Genomic DNA, 16213 nt, shown 5'->3' with positions numbered 1-16213 from the left:
CACATAGATTGCTTTGAAGTGACATCTTCAAGAGTATTTATTTCATGTCTACAATCTGAACTATTCAGGTGGTTTTTTTTAAAAAAAAAAAAAAAAAAAGAGAGAGAGAGAGAGAGAGCTTGGAAACTTTAGAAAGGCTGAGTGTGTGCATGTGCAGGCAATGTGTGTATTTGTATTTACACTTGGGAGAGGTTCATCCCGCCACACTCATGTTTACATCTGTACTACCCTCGAAAGATGAGGGTACTGCTAGAAATTCTCAGAGACAATTCCACACCCTTTGCTAACAATGAGTTCCAGGAGCTCACAAAATTTACTGTGGAGAAGTTAAATTTTTAAGTAATATTTATTCACTGTCTGTGTGTTCCAAGTACTAAGCTAGGCATTGGGAATACAATCCAAACCCACATAGAGCCTGCAAACTAGTAGAGTATTTCTCTGCAGGCTCACCTGTAGTCCTCTGTGCTAGAGAATGTTTGCCTTCACCTGAAATCTACACAGTGCTGCTGAAATTTCCACCAGTTCTCAAGTACAGCCTCCCACAGCCAACCAGAAGCAAACATGACAAAACATTTCACATGCTTCACCCAGCCTCAGTCAGGCTGAGTTAGAAAGAACTAAGTTCCAGGAAGAATGTGACTGAGAAAGGGGAGTAGCTGCAGTAAGCTCTATCATGCAGGAAGGCCTTAAACAAAACGAAAAAGGCATCAAGTACAAGATCAATAAATTTGATCACAACAAATTTTTAAACAGTTATAATGACCGAAGACATTGTCAGCTTTAAAGAATAATCAGGAGGCCGGGCGCGGTGGCGCACGCCTGTAATCCCAGCATTTTGGAAGGGTGAGATGGGTGGATCATGAGGTCAGGAGATGAGATCATCCTGGCTAACACGGTGAAACCCTGTCTCTACTAAAAATACAAAAAATTAGCCAGGCGTGGTGGCGGGTGCCTGTAGTTCCAGCTACTTGGGAGGCTGAGGCAGGAGAATGGCGTGAACCCGGGAGGAGGAACTTGCAGTGAGCTGAGATCGCGCCACTGCACTCCAGCTGGGGGGACAGAGCAAGACTCCATCTCAAAAAATTTTTTAAAAAAGGGGTAATCAGCAAACTAAAGTTAACTGCCACATATATAAAAATAATTTGTATCCAGAATATTCAAAGAATTCCTACAAATCAATGAGACCAAATAATAGGAAAATGGGAAAAGGTTGTAAACAGGCAATTCCCTGCATAAGATTTACAAATGGTCAGTTAATATACGAAAAGATGCTCAAATGGAAAAAATATTTAACCTTACTGGGAATCAAGGAAACAAGAATTAAAACAAGATAAACTCTGTAGTTTTTTAGCCCAACAAATTAAGGAAATTATAACAGATTGCTACAAACTAACCTTAGTCAGCAGGGTGGGGAGAAATGGATACTCTAACAAGTTGCTGATGGGAGTGAAGCTTGGTGGAGCCACTTTGGAAGGCAAGGACCTAGTAAATTAAAAAATGTACGCCACCATGACCCAGCATCTACAACCCAACATCCACCCTGGAAAACTACATGCACGCATGAGGAAAAATGATATTCAATAAAGCATTGTGTGTGATAACAAACTTGAAATAACCTAAACAGCTATCAGCTACAAATGGCCACTCCACAGCATTTACATACAATAGAATATACATAGCACTCTTAATAATATTATTTTAAATAACTTTGGATAAAAAAATTTGCAGAAGTACTACCATGTACTGTTTTTACATATACCCATGTAAATATATGTATGCAAAATCTTTATGTATATATAAAATACATAAACATGCATATACATATATATATGCTTACATAAAACATTTTACATAAAACATATACAAAAAGTTTTTTTACAAAGAAGTATTATGTTAGCCTGGCCAACATGGTGAAACCCCATCTCTTCTAAAAATAAACACCAAAAAAATTAGCCAGGCATGGTGGCAGTCACCTGTATTCCCAGCTGCTCCAGACGCTGAGGCAGGAGACTCACCTGAACCTGGCAGACAGAGGTTGCAGTGAGCCAAGATCGTGCCATTGCACTCCAGTCTGGGCGACAGAGTGAAACTGTCTTAAAAATAAATAAATAAATAAATAAATAAATAAATAAATAAATAAATAAGAAAGAAATAAGAACTTATATTACCAAAGCCCTAAAACCTACATTCTTTTACAAGTTCATTTTTGCTACTAAAAACTAGTGCAACAGGAGTCACATACAATGTGCTTTGGCTAGTACAGATAATTACTACAAGAAACAGCATATTATGGTAACACAAACCATTTACATTAAGACATTACTTAATTCTGCTATTTACTGCCAAAATTGTCTTTTTCAAATATCATGCCAAAATTACACGAATTTATATAGTTGTAGACATGTTCCTAGCAGAAGGGTAGGGAGGCAGGGGTCTGGTAAGGGGAAGGAGAAGGCAAGTAGCCCTTTTGGGCTACCAGGGCATCAGGACCAGGTTCCCTGAGCAATTTGGCACAGGGATTTGAATGCAGGGTAGCCTCAAAGATGGGACAGAGGAGCAGTAGCAACATTAGCGATCCAAAAGGTTCACAGGATGTGAGCAATACTGCTTTGGGTTCCTTATCTGATATTCCTAAAAAACAAAGTTGCTGTTGTTTTTCACGAAAACAGACTATATAGTTTATTTAGGTAGATATGATAAACGTTTTAATAGTTACACTTGTGCAATTTCATTTTCTAAATGTAAAGTTAGGCTGGACGCAGTGGCTCATGTCTGTAATCCCAGCACTTTAGGAGGCCAAGGCAGATGGATCACCTAAGGTTAGGAGTTCGAGGCCAGACTGGCCAACATGGTGAAACCCTATCTCTACTAAAAATACAAAAATTAGCCGGACGTGGTGGCAGGCCCCTGTAATCCCAGCTACTTAGGAGGCTTAGGCAGCAGAATCACTTGAACCTGGGAAGTGGAGATTGCAGTGAGCCGAGATCAGGCCACTGCACTCCAGTCTGAGCGACAGAGTGAGACTCCATCTGTAAATAAATAAATAAATAAATGAAAAGTTAAAAACAAGAGTAAGAGGCATTCTAAACCACTTTCGGTGATGGGTGCTATCCAATTCAAGAAATTTTTTTTGTACAATTAAATTGTTAAATTTAAAACAAACAAGTATAATAGATCATAAAATCATATCAGCTGTCTTGGGTTCCAATTCCATCAAAAATGCATATCTAAACTTATTGAAACCAAAATTTCTCCGTCTGTGACGTATAATCTTACTAGCACTAAGTAACAAGGAAAACGTCGATGGCTTTTAATGTATCAGGTTATATTGTGATCCCTACATGACCATGGAGTAATGAAACTGACAAATTTTATCAGTAGGATTTTTTAAATTATAAAAGCAGTTCATGTTCATATGAGAAAACTTAGAAATCACAAAAAGTATAAGGAAGAAGTTTTAAACAAAGTGCTTCTGTAATCCTATGAAACAGAGCCATGCCAGTGTTTTGGTTAATTTTAAAACTGATTTTTAAAATCAGACACTAGATCTAGACAGTATTTTCTTCTTTAATTCATCATGGGAAAGTACCAATTCAATACTGCCATTATTCAGAATCTGTGTGAAATACCTCATCTGTAACTGGCATAAGGGTCATGTAAGAAATTTGGTCTCATCAGTTTATAGCTTCACCTCATTTTAACCTAAATCACTGACAGATTGATTTCATTTAAATTAATAAAACTGAAGTCTTACTATATGTGGTTCTGTTCAGAAACATAAAGATGAATATGGTACTAACCTCCTGCTTAAATTGCTCACAATGTAGACTACACAGACCAAAGCACAAGGTGGCTGTGTTAAATATACTCTAAGAAAGAAAATATAAACAGTGATAATGTGTCCAGAGTTGGTTCCTTCCAGTGGGTTCTTGGTCTCGCTGACTTCAAGAATAAAGCTGCAGACCTTTGCGGTGAATGTTACATCTCTCAAAGACGGCACAGACCCAGAGAGTGAGCAGCAGCAAGATTTATTATGAAGAGCCGAAGAACAAGGCTTCCAAGCAGATTGCCTCTGCTGGCTGGAGTAGCCAGCTTTTATTCCTTTATTGGTCCCCGCCCATGTCCTGCTGTTTGGTTCATTTTACAGAGCGCTGATTAGTCCATTTTACAGAGTGCTGATTGGTGCATTTACAATCCCTTAGCTAGACACAGAGCACTGATTGGTGCATTTAAAATCCTCTAGCAAGACAGAATAGTTCTCCAGGTCCCCACTCGACCCAGGAAGTCCAGCTGGCTTCACCTCTCAATGGGTTAACATTAAAGAGGAAGTAAACCAAGTTAAAAATTCAGGAGAATTTCACAATGGAAAGAAAATCTGCATTGTGCTTGAAGAATAAGGAAAATTTTGGTAAGAGGAAGAGAAAAAAAGGTATGAACATCAAATGCCAAAGGACGTAAATGTTCATAAAGGTTCTGGGAAAAACAAGTAAATCTAGGAAAAAGGCAAATTGGCATTGGACTGCCGAGGACTTCTAAGTATCTTGCTAATCCATTTTTATTCACCAGGCATGATAAGGACTTCCAATGGTTTTCAAAATTCAAACCTATCCTCAAGAGGAAAACAATTGGCCATTACTAAGGATAGTCAGAGAAATGTGCCATAGACTTAAAAATAAAAAATCCATGATGCTTCCATTGCTAAAGATCTCTCCCACACTAAAGCTTAGCACTTTGTCTTGAAGGTATCTTATGCTCCCACGGAGACCGCAACAGAATTAAAAGAACACTTAGAATTCAGATAACTTTTTTACTTCTTTGTAACATCCCCTGCCACAGGAACATGTGGCAGTCTTCTGTGGAAATAATAAAAAATTATTTCCACAATTTTTTCCAGTAGTCCATATCATCCAAAAACAGCTCTATTAGAAAATCCTTCCTTCTACTAAATCAAAATTTGCCTGCCTCTAATTTACACCTATTAGTGTAATGATGAGGAGTTATATAAGTAATAATCCTTATTACAGTCCTTCAAATATTCAAAAAGTTCTCTTCCCAAGCTAAATAGGCTAAATAAAACAAGATCAAACGTTCTTCATTAGACATGACTTTTAGGTTTGCTGTGAATCTCAATTGCACTTTATTAGCTATGCGACTTTGGGTTTAGCTTCTTTTACTGTAAAATGGGGATAACATGACACATTCTACCGCATGGATGCACTGTGAAGACATTATGCTAAATAAGCCAGACACAAAAAAACAAATATTGTATGATTCTATTTATATGAGGTACCTAGAGTGGTCAAAATCATAGACACAGAAAATAGAATGGTAGTTGCCAGGGGCTGGGGGCCATGGGAACAGGCAATTGTTGTTTAATGGGTACAGTTTCAATTGAGGAAGATGAAAGTTCTAGAGATGGATGGTGGTGACGATTGCACAACAATGTGAATGTATTTAATGCCACTTAACTGTACACTTAAAAATGATTAACATGTTAAATTTTGTTATGTACATTTTACAATAAAAAAAGAATAGTAAGTATGACAAAATTGTACACTTTAAATGATTTAACATGTGTAAAGAAGCTGGGTATAATGGCTCACACCTGTAATCCCAACACTTTGGGAGGTTGAAGCAGGTGAATCACTTGAGCACAGGGGTTCAAGACCAGCCTGGGCAACATAGTGAGACCTTGTCTCTACAAAACAGAAAAAATAAATTAGCCAAGCGTGGTGTAATACACCTGTGATCCTAGCTACTCAAGAGGCTGAGGTAACACAATTACTCAAGCCTGGGAGGTCAAAGCTGCAGTGAGCTGTGGATTCCACCATTGCACTCCAGCCTGGGTAACAGAGTGAGTCTCTATCTCAATTAAAAAAAAAAAAAAAAGTGTGTGGCCAGGTGCGGTGGCTCACGCCTGTAATCTTAGCACTTTCTGAGGCCGAGGCGGGTGGACTGACTGAGCTCAGGAGTTTAAGACCAACCTGGGCAACACAGTGAAACCTCTTCTCTACTAAAATACTAAAAATTAGCCAGGCGTAGCGGCATGTGCCTGTAATCCCAGCTACTCAGGAGGCTGAGGCAGGAGAATCGCTTGAACTTGGGAGGTGGGGGTTGCAGTGAGCCGAGATCACACCACTGCACTCCAGCCTGGGCAAAAGAGCAAGACTCTGTCTTAAAACACACACACACACACACACACACACACACATAAAATGCCTTACACTAAGTGTCCCCAACCCCTCAGGCCATGGACCAGTAACAGTCAGCAGCCTGTTAGGAACCAGGCCACATTGCAAGGTGAGTGGCTGGGCAAGTGAGCAAAGCTTCATCTGTATTTACGGCCAATCCCCATTGCTTGCATTACCGCCTGAGTTCCACCTCTTCAGGTCAGCGGTGGCATTAGATTCTCATAGCAGCGTGAGCCCTATTGTGAATTGCGCACACAAGGTATCTAGGTTGGGCACTCCTTGTGGGAGTCTAATGCCTGATGATCTGTTACAGTCTCCCATCAATCCCAGAAGGGACCATCTAGTTGCAGGAAAACAGGCCCTCACTGATTCTACATTGTGCTGAGCGGTATAATTATTTCATTATATATTACACTGTAATACTAACAGAAATAAAGTGCACAATAAATATAATGCATTTGAATCATCCTGAAATCAACCCCCATCTGCCACCCTCAGTCCGTGGAAAAATTGTCTTCCGCGAAACCAGTCCCTGGTGCCAAAAAGGTTGGGGACTGCTACTTACACAACACTTGTCCTATAAAACATGGACACACAATAGTGACTATAATAGACTGTTACCAACTATGGGGCCTTGCTTGGCTAAATTCTATTTTTTAAGAAAGTAAGAACTTGCATTATCATGTCTCTCAGTGTTCCCAACACTGTGCTGCACACAGGTACTCTGAGAATTCGTTCCATTAAAGAAAAAATTTTAAAGCCATTTTAGGATGACTGGAAAACCACTGCAAACAAGGGAATAGAGGGCCAGACATGGTGGCTCGTGCCTGTAATCCTAACACTTTGGGAGGCTAAGATGAGCAGACTGCTTGAGCCCGGGAGTTTGAAACCAGCCTCAGCAACATAGCAAGACCCCATCTTTAAAAAAAAAAAAAAAAAAAGTTGATTAATCTAACACACACACATAAAGAAAACACATTACTTTAAAGTAACATCTCCTTGGTACAGAAGAGTCTAGAAAACACAAAACTTCCCAAGATGTTAGTGTGTTAATCAGTGAATGACTGCCAAACTATTCAGATAAGTGGTGATAAATACACAAATTGCTTTATTAACTTAGGCTTATCAAATTAAATTACAGGCAAATTTTACCAATGGCCTCTACAAAAAGCATACATAAACAAAGAAGTCATGTAATAAACTCTCAGCAGTGAAGAGTCACAAGTGACAAAAAAGAATAAAAACCACAGAGCTACCTGTCTCTGAATTGGGACATTTATCAACAAAGGTTATTGATGAGAAGTCAGTATGAGTTTAAAGCATCTTCATAAACTTAAGATAAAATTGATCCAGTGAGCCAGGATGTAGCTTGACATGGGTTTAGGCATATCACTCCCAGTGATGGAAAGGAACAGAAATTTTATCACTAATATCATGGTGAACATTGGCAGGATCAAAAGTCTGGATAAAAGGAAATATGAGAATTTCTCAAGAGAAAAAATAAGCAGTGTCTAGAAAGTCCAGACCAAACTGATTCCTTGCAAAATTCAAAATTAGATTAAAAAGAATGTTTGGAAGTTAGTAAAGGAAAAGTGAATACATGAAATCCTAGCTAGAAGATTCACCATGAACAGGTTCAACCAAATCAACTGCAATGGTTATTTTCATAGCTTAGTAATGTAGTATTCTTCGCTGTAGGTGAGAATATTGTAGGCACAGTATAGCTTATAGTACGGCATTTGACAAAATCTTTCCTAATATCCACACAAAATGTCATATGGGCCTGACAATAATAGATAGAACAATGCCGGGCGCAGTGGCTCAAGCCTGTAATCCCAGCACTTTGGGAGGCCGAGACGGGCGGATCACGAGGTCAGGAGATCGGGACCATCCTGGCTCACCCGGTGAAACCCCGTCTCTACTAAAAAATACAAAAAACTAGCCGGCGAGGTGGCGGGCGCCTGTAGTCCCGGCTACTCAGGAGGCTGAGGCAGGAGAATGGCGTCAACCCGGGAGGCGGAGCTTGCAGTGAGCTGAGATCTGGCCACTGCACTCCAGCCTGGCCGACAGAGTGAGACTCCATCTCAAAGAAAAAAAAAAAAAGATAGAACTAGTAGTTATTGAACAACCATAATGTGTGCTGATTAATGGACTGGTGTTAATCTGAAGTGAGTCTAGTTGACTTGCACACTTCTGAGTAATTTATTCTGTCAATATTTTTATCAACAATTTGAATGAAGACATAGTAGGTATGCCTACCAAATATAAAGATGACCAAATAGAAAGTGTAATATTAAATGTCTAAAAACTAACAAAAGGAAATTTAAAAGCCTTATATTTAAGCACACCTAAAAAAAAAAATAATAAAAATAAAAGCCTTATATTTAAGCTAAAAAAAACAATCCACTTCACAAAAACAGGATTAGGGAGACTCAGTTTAACATCTTATGTATAAAACATTTTGGAGAGAAGTTGATACTTCTGGTTCATATTAAGCATAAGTAACAGAAGTTGAAACTGTTAATGAAATATTTGATTAAAAAAAAAAAAAAAAAACGGCATTTGGCTCATTCCCACCACACACTCTGGTCAAATATCATCTAAAACGTTGGGTATAATGTGTAATGACAATGATCAATTAAGGGTTAATTAAGAAAAAAATAACCATGGTTGAAGGATCAGAGCATTACATTATCTAAGAAATGGTTAAACTAACTGGGATTATTTACTCTGAAGAAGAGAAGGGAATGCCCACCATGTATGGCAGGCAGTAAGAGTCAGCAGTGACAGGACAGTAGTCTTCAAATATGTGAAGGGGCCATTCATGTGAAAACGGGATCATACTTGGAAAAAGCAAAATACAGTGAGAACAGCATAGGCTATAATGTATAAAGACCGAGATTCAAATCCTGGTGCCATTATTTACTGTGTGTCACTTGGCTTGCAGAGAGATTGGTGCCCTTACCTAGAAAATGATACCTACCTCATAAATGTATAAAAATTAGAAGCAAAAAATATTTATAAGCTGCCTGACACAGACTGACACACTGTGATGCACAGTGATGTTAGTTCTCGTCCCTAGACCTTTCTGTTATTCTAGAACAGTGTTTTCAAAGTGAGAATTGAAACTCATTAATGGGTCACAAAATCACTTAGCTGGAAAGTAACCAGCATTTTTTTCTAATGAAACAGAATAGAAGGAAAATATTAGAGCACACCATTTGTGGTAAATGTAATCATAATTTTGTGAAACTTCTGTTTCAGTTATTCATATACCTGTGAATAGATTATGAGTTAAAATATATTTCTTATCATGAAGTTGGATCCAATAAAAAAAAGTCTGAAAATGACCACTGCAGAGTACTATTTTTATGAGTGTTCTATAAGATACTAGTTCCTTGGGAGCTCAATTAGATTTAGGAACAAACCATACTCCTTAGAGATTTACTATGTTTAGTATACATTAGCATCTCCAAGAGCCCAGCATTAAAGAAACCTGTTATCTTTGTTGAATCCAGTTTTTCCCACATTTATTCAACCCCAGAACCCACCCACTTTTTTTTTCCTACATGGTATTTATTGACATCTTCAGAACAAGCACTTTGTGGCATATATACTCCAGAGGAAACATTCTTCTAGATAAAAAGAACATGAAATGGCTAGAAGTTACAAAAGGTAGATTTTTAGCTTGCTAAGAAAGAAAAAAATTTCGACTTTGAATCTTCCTGCCACTGATATCCACCCCCAATAACTTTTACCCTACACACATGCCCCAATGCATTTTACATATGGTTTATCCAACTTTCAATTCACACAAATGTTCTCAGAAAAAGTGTAGGACATCTATAATATCTAGATATGAAGCCAGGATCAAAGCAATAAGCAGGAATCATCTGGTCAAAAGAAACTCCTGGCACAGTATTTAGGAAGACTTGACAAAGCTTAACAAAGCTCATGCTCAGGAACCAAAGCAGCTCAAGACTTAATTGGCTTCTCCAAGTGGACTCAATGTGTTCTAATAATACATAATATAAAATGGGCTTGTTATAAGTGAAATGTTTATTTAGAAATAGAATGCTTGCTCCTCAGTACTGCAAGGAAAAATCAGCATTTAGATTACAAGTTTTTTCAGCAAGGCAATTTTACTTTCTGCAGAAAGGGTGCTCCTTGCAGATGAAACAATGGCGACAGCACACCCGAACAAAGGGGGGAAGCAATTTTTATCCCTTGTGCAGCTTGTCCCTGCTACTGTGTCCTGTCTCCATTGGCTGGAGCTGGACCTCACAATTTAAATTAAAACCAACTGGCTAATAACTTAAAACTTTCCTAAATAGGGAAAGGCAATAGAGAACAAAGGAAAAGGGGAAGTTGCTTGCGAAAGTACTTAGAAAAGTAATATTTCCAAATAAGGAAGGGGCAGAGGCTGTGAGCTGGAATGTGCCTGAGAGCATGTCCAGCACAAATATCTTGGTTAAAGTACAAGGACATAGAATATACTTATTCCCTTATATCTAACAGCTACATAGGATAGGGCTTAACAAAGAGTTTTTAGCACAAAGCAAAGAAGGCTTGAAGGAAGTTAGTCTTTAAGGGAAACTATTATTTCTAACACAATTTATTCTTTAACAAGAAGGGAAACTTTGAAGAGGAAACTTTTTACTTTCTACAATTTCCTCCTCTTGATTTTATATTTTTCTTTAAACTTTTTTTTTTTTTAACATGTTTTGGCTTAGTTGTTTTGCTTGAGTTTTTAAAAGAAAAAGTTTCCTGATTGATGAAATGTGAGGGTAAAAGGGATAGCCAATCGAACTAGAGCACAAGTACTGCTTTAATCACTTCGCAGAGTGTCCAGCAAAGGTCCTTTATAATACTACCATACATCTGCTTGGGGATGAGTAAGGGTGGACTGATGGGTCAGCTTTTGGAAGTGCCTGACCTTACTGCAGCCTGGTAAGTCTCCAAGGAATGCCAAATGTTCCCCTTGTCATTGGAGACAAGAGATAAAATTGGTCTTGGAAGATGGAGGCTGAATGACCCTTGAGGACTGACCCCCACAGTACTGCACTTTAGGAAATAGCAGAGAGAGTCTGGCACAGTTTACTATCCTAGGCTGTAGGATCTTGAAAAAGAGCTACCATGCAGTCCATGTCTTGTCGATTAGAGGACCATCTGAGTGGAAAGGAGACAACCTGAGTTTCTGGGCTACCATGTGCACAAGCATAATAATTGCTTTTATTTACAGTGCAGAGGGAAAATTTAATCCATTTTAGCTAGGCATCTACATCCTGATAGCCTGTCTTAATTGCTATGGCTTGCCTTAGATATTTTATTTCTACTACAGAGACTTTGGTTTTGTCGCTATGTTTGGGAGAAGTGATTGATGGAGAGGTTGAAGGAGCAATAAAGCGTATTTTAAAAATTCCTTTAGGATCCTTTCCTGAAATGTCAGTTTCCATATTATAAATACGACTTAATGAAAGGGAGGAGTTTTCAGATGTTGCAACAGTAAGCTGTATAGGATTACATTGGTTATGTTGACAGCTAGAAAGAGCAACTCTTGGTGAAATGGATATACAGTTTTAAGGACAAAGACCTCTGGAAGCAGTCCACGTTAGACTTTTAGTGTTCTATAGGATATTAGATCAAACAGAATATAGAGATTTTGTTTTAGAGGGACAAGAGCCCAGTTCCTACAACTTATATAGCTACTATTCTCTGGATTATTAGTATCCTTACAGGAACTTACATCTTTCTAAACTAAAGAAGTCCAAGAGGGACAGAGATATTTTTTTGAAGTAGTAAGCTGTCTTTGGTTATTTAAATCTTCACAAGATATAACTAAACAGGCATCACAAGTAATAACTTCAGGTGAGTTAGATCTAGTTACATGAATAATAACATGGGGAATAAAGGGAAGAAAAAGATAAAGCTTCTCTTAGCCTTAATTTGGTAGCGCTTGACCTTGGAACAATGGCTCATGATTTTGAAGGTGATGACGCTTTCTTGACTCCGGTATGATATGTCCATCCTTTTTCTGCTGTGTGAACAGCAGTCTCCATGGTTAGCAGCACAAGGTACGCTCCTTCCCAGGCTGGCTCGAGTTTTTCTTCTTTCTATCCTTTGATGAGGACGTGCTCCCCAGGCTGCTGCTTGTGTACTGGAAATTCTAGGGGTGGTACCTGTGCTAAAAGATTTTTAGTTTGGAGAGAAGGGAAAGTGGAAGATAAACTAAGTATATAATTTCTGAGAAACTGATCTTTTGTTTTAAATGTGGGGGCATCAGCAGTGGAATGTAAGGTATCTTTTTTACTTTACAGTCCCTACTGCCTTTTTGCTAAGAAATTTCTTTTTCCTTATTTTCACTTATGTTGTTTCTGAGGGACCCTTTGGGGCTCCTTATTTTGTCAGAACTCTGCATATCCTGGGGCGTGAGGCACCAGCATGACACTTCCCGCTCCATTCCAGCTCAGCACTGCCTAGGGCACGCTGCAGCTCCACCCCCTCTTAAGGTCTTGGCCTCCCTGTGGCCCTCACCGCTTCCACGCATTGGAGCCTTGGGTATGAGGGGCCTTGTGATTCACCCGACCACCCCGGACCTTGCTCCTGCCCGAGCCCCTGTCATCTGGCCCCTGGCCTTGGGTTGGGCTGGGCTGGCTAATGGCTGCAGCGGCCCCCTCCCCTGCACAGCAAATATCTGTCTGTGGTTAGGTCCTCCAGCCAGCTCACACCACAGCCTCTCTAGGAGCTGCTGGAGGTGGAAACTCGTTGGCATTAAGCCTGAGCTTAGAGGGGCCCGGCCTAGGTTCTTTGATGCAGTTTTAACAAGATTTTTTTTTTTAATAAGGTGTTCAGATAATATTTCTTTTTGGTTTAGTAATATTCCTTTTCCTTTTGAAATTTTTAGCACCTTTTTATAACCTTTTAATGTAGGTAAAAATACATATTCTTATGCCTCCTTATTTTACTACAAGTATATTTTACTTTCCCTACGTACTCTGCACATAAACTGTTTAATTTTACATTCAAGATGCCTAAATACTTTTAAACTGTACAATATTTCTTGCATAAATTCTTTTATAACTTTTTTGCAACTTTCACAATCACTGACATGCCTCAACTTTTTGACTACCTTTTGCCCTATTTCTCTCCCCAGTCTTACCTTCTGTGTCTTTCTCTGATCTCTGTCTCTTTCAAGTCTTTCACTTATTCTCTCCCTCTCTCTCTCTCTCATTTGGGCTCTTTTTCTGTCATCCCGTTTCCTCTTTCTCTTACACTTAGTCTTCTGCGCTGGGTGGGATCTGCGTGGCCACAGTCCGGGCCCTGGCCACCACCAGCCCAGAAGCTCGGGAGGTGCCTGCCCCAAGTTGCATGAGTCATGCCCCTTCGCCTCCTTTGTTCTCCTCCTGGGGGCCGATCCCCACCCTCTTCTTCCACGCAGAGCCAGGCTGGAGAGAGGGACCCACCCTCTGGCGCGCCTAGCTGCCTGGCTGCGTGGCACAGGCTCCTGGCCCCAATGCCCTCATACTCCCCCACTCGGCTCCAACTTGCAGGCGTCCATGGCCAGCCGGCCTCCGAGGGTGGTGAGACACACCCGAGCAGCGAGCAGCGCACAAGGCGTGGGGCTCAGGGACCGGCAGGCTGGGTGGCTCTGGCTGTGCGGAAGAGAGTGTCCCAGCCACCGCTGCTCTGCCAGGTGCCGGCGATCTGCAACAATGTGGAGCCATACTCACCGCTCTCACTTTCTCTCTGACTTCCTTTCCTAGTTTCTCTTTCCTCTCTGCTGGTCCTTCCCTTGCCTCTTTCTTCTCCCAAGAAGAGGGGAAAGGGAAGTTATGAACATTTTTCCTATGACCAGAAGTTTGTGTGAGGTTCAATCTCCCCCAACGGGGATTTTTCACCTCTTTTTAACCTCCAAGACACCTCGACTAAGGAATACTTCACCCCCCAGGCCTCCCTGTGGCTTTTCTTTCCTTAGTCCTGACTATGGAATGCTTTACCTTGATATGTACCAACCAAAGAGCGCTTCACCGCCCCGTGGCTTCTTTTTCCTTAGTCCTGACCACCAAGGAAATATTTTACTGGCTCCCATGGCGTTTCCTTCCTTGGTCTGTGCAGAGTTGCCTGGTCCACATGGTATGTGAGGATCTTTTACTCCAGGTCACCAGCGGTTTCTTTCCGCATTGCTGAGACTCCAGTTTATTTGTCACACCTGGTGGGTCTCGATTCCTTAGCTGGAGGCCTCAGTAACAAGGCAGTGGGGCACCTTCCTCGTGAGAGAGGACCAGAGACCACCACCCGCCCCCCACCCCCGCCCCGCCCCCGGAGGAGAATGGCTCCCCATATAGGCCACCACCATTGCTATAAGTAAAATGTTTATTTAGAAACAGAATGCTTGCTCCTCAGTACTGCAAGGAAAAATCAGCATTTAGATTACAAGTTTTTTCAGCAAGGCAATTTTACTTTCTGCAGAAAGGGTGCTCCTCACAGATGAAACAATGGTGACTGCACACCCGAACAAAGGAGGGAAGCAGTTTTTATTCCTTATGCAGCTTGTCCCTGCTACTGTGTCCTGTCTCCATTGGCTGGAGCTGGACCTCACAATTTAAATTAAAACCAACTGGCTAATAACTTAAAACTTTCCTAAATAGGGAAAGGCAATAGAGAACAAAGGAAAAGAGGAAATTGCTTGTGAAAGGACTTAGAAAAGTAGTAATATTTCCAAATAAGGAAGGGGCATAGGCTGCGAGCTGGAACGTGCCTGAGAGCATGTCCAGCACAAATATCTTGGTTAAAGTACAAGGACATAGAATATACTTATTCCCTTATATCTAACAGCTACATAGGACAGGGCTTAACAAAGAGTTTTAAGGAGAGGAGGCTTGAAGGAAGTTAGTCTTTAAAAGAAACTATTATTTCTCACTTAACATTTATTCTTTAACAAGAAAGGAAATTTCGAAAAGGAAACTTTTTACTTTCTACAGGCTGATGAGTGCAGTTAATCCTCATTGTTATGAGCATCACTATTATCATCACTTGCAAGAGCCATGTGACAATATTTAGATGATTCTGGGTTCTTTTAAAGTACATACATACCCAGGATTCCTTTGGGAGGATGCAATTTCACATTTATATGAAAAACTGTCACTACCATACTCAGCTCTAATAATATTTGATATCACTTGGTAATAAAGGTTTGTCGGCTAGGCACAGTGGCTCACGCAGCACTTTGGGAGGCCAAGGCAGGCAGATCACGAGGTCTGGAGTTCAAGACCAGCCTGGCCAGTATGGTGAAACCCCATATCTACTAAAAATACAAAAATTATCCGGGCATGGTAGTGGGCATGCTACTTGGGAGGCTGGGGCAGAAGAATTGCTTGAACCCAGGAGGCAGAGGTTGCAGTGAGCTGAGATCATGCCACTGCACTCCAGCCTGGGTAACAGAGCCAGACTCTGTCTCAAAAAAAAAGGTAAATAAAAAATAAAGGTTTGTCATCACATACTCAAAAGTACTTCTGTTATTCAAATCTTCCTAACTGGGAGTTAGAACTATCTCTGATTCTGTTCTTGTAGTTGTCAGAGCATAAAATGCCCTTCCCACTCTTTCCTCATTTCCAGACTCCAAAGCCATCTCCTCCTCAAAGTTTGGCCCATCTACTTTGGACTACTGTTTTCTTACTGAGCACTGACAGTACCTTTTGTTCTCTCTCTCTTTTGGTAATATCTCTCTTTTGGTAATTCACTATACACTTTCTAGTTTATTTAACTGCATAAAACTTAGTTCTCCACAAGACTATAACTGCCTTATGAACAGAGATCAACACCTGAGAATCTTCAGAGTCTCCTACTACATCATGTAAGAGCTCACTAAATGTTTGATTTAAATAACTAGGCTTAAGAATAATATATTGGCCGGGCGCGGTGGTTCAAGCCTGTAATCCCAGCACTTTGGGAGGCCGAGGCGGGAGGATCACGAGGTCAGGAGATCAAGAACATCCTGGCTAACATGGTGAAACCCCATCTCT

At 40.3% G+C, this 16213-nt stretch overlaps 2 protein-coding genes across 3 annotated transcripts in view; both read right to left on the bottom strand.

The window, feature by feature from the left end:
* LOC105542253 (bcl-2-related protein A1) overlaps positions 1-16213 on the bottom strand; it is a 71727-nt gene that overhangs the window by 6694 nt on the left and 48820 nt on the right. The gene's annotated exons all lie outside the window — the stretch shown is intronic.
* The window catches only part of LOC105542248 (5-formyltetrahydrofolate cyclo-ligase), a 77748-nt gene that overhangs the window by 59744 nt on the left and 1791 nt on the right, over positions 1-16213 (bottom strand). The window lies entirely within an intron of this gene.

This window comes from Mandrillus leucophaeus, unplaced genomic scaffold (genome assembly GCF_000951045.1).
Source record: "Mandrillus leucophaeus isolate KB7577 unplaced genomic scaffold, Mleu.le_1.0 Scaffold254, whole genome shotgun sequence".
NCBI classification, from domain to species: domain Eukaryota; kingdom Metazoa; phylum Chordata; class Mammalia; order Primates; family Cercopithecidae; genus Mandrillus; species Mandrillus leucophaeus.
This window is presented reverse-complemented; position numbering and strand designations above follow the sequence as displayed.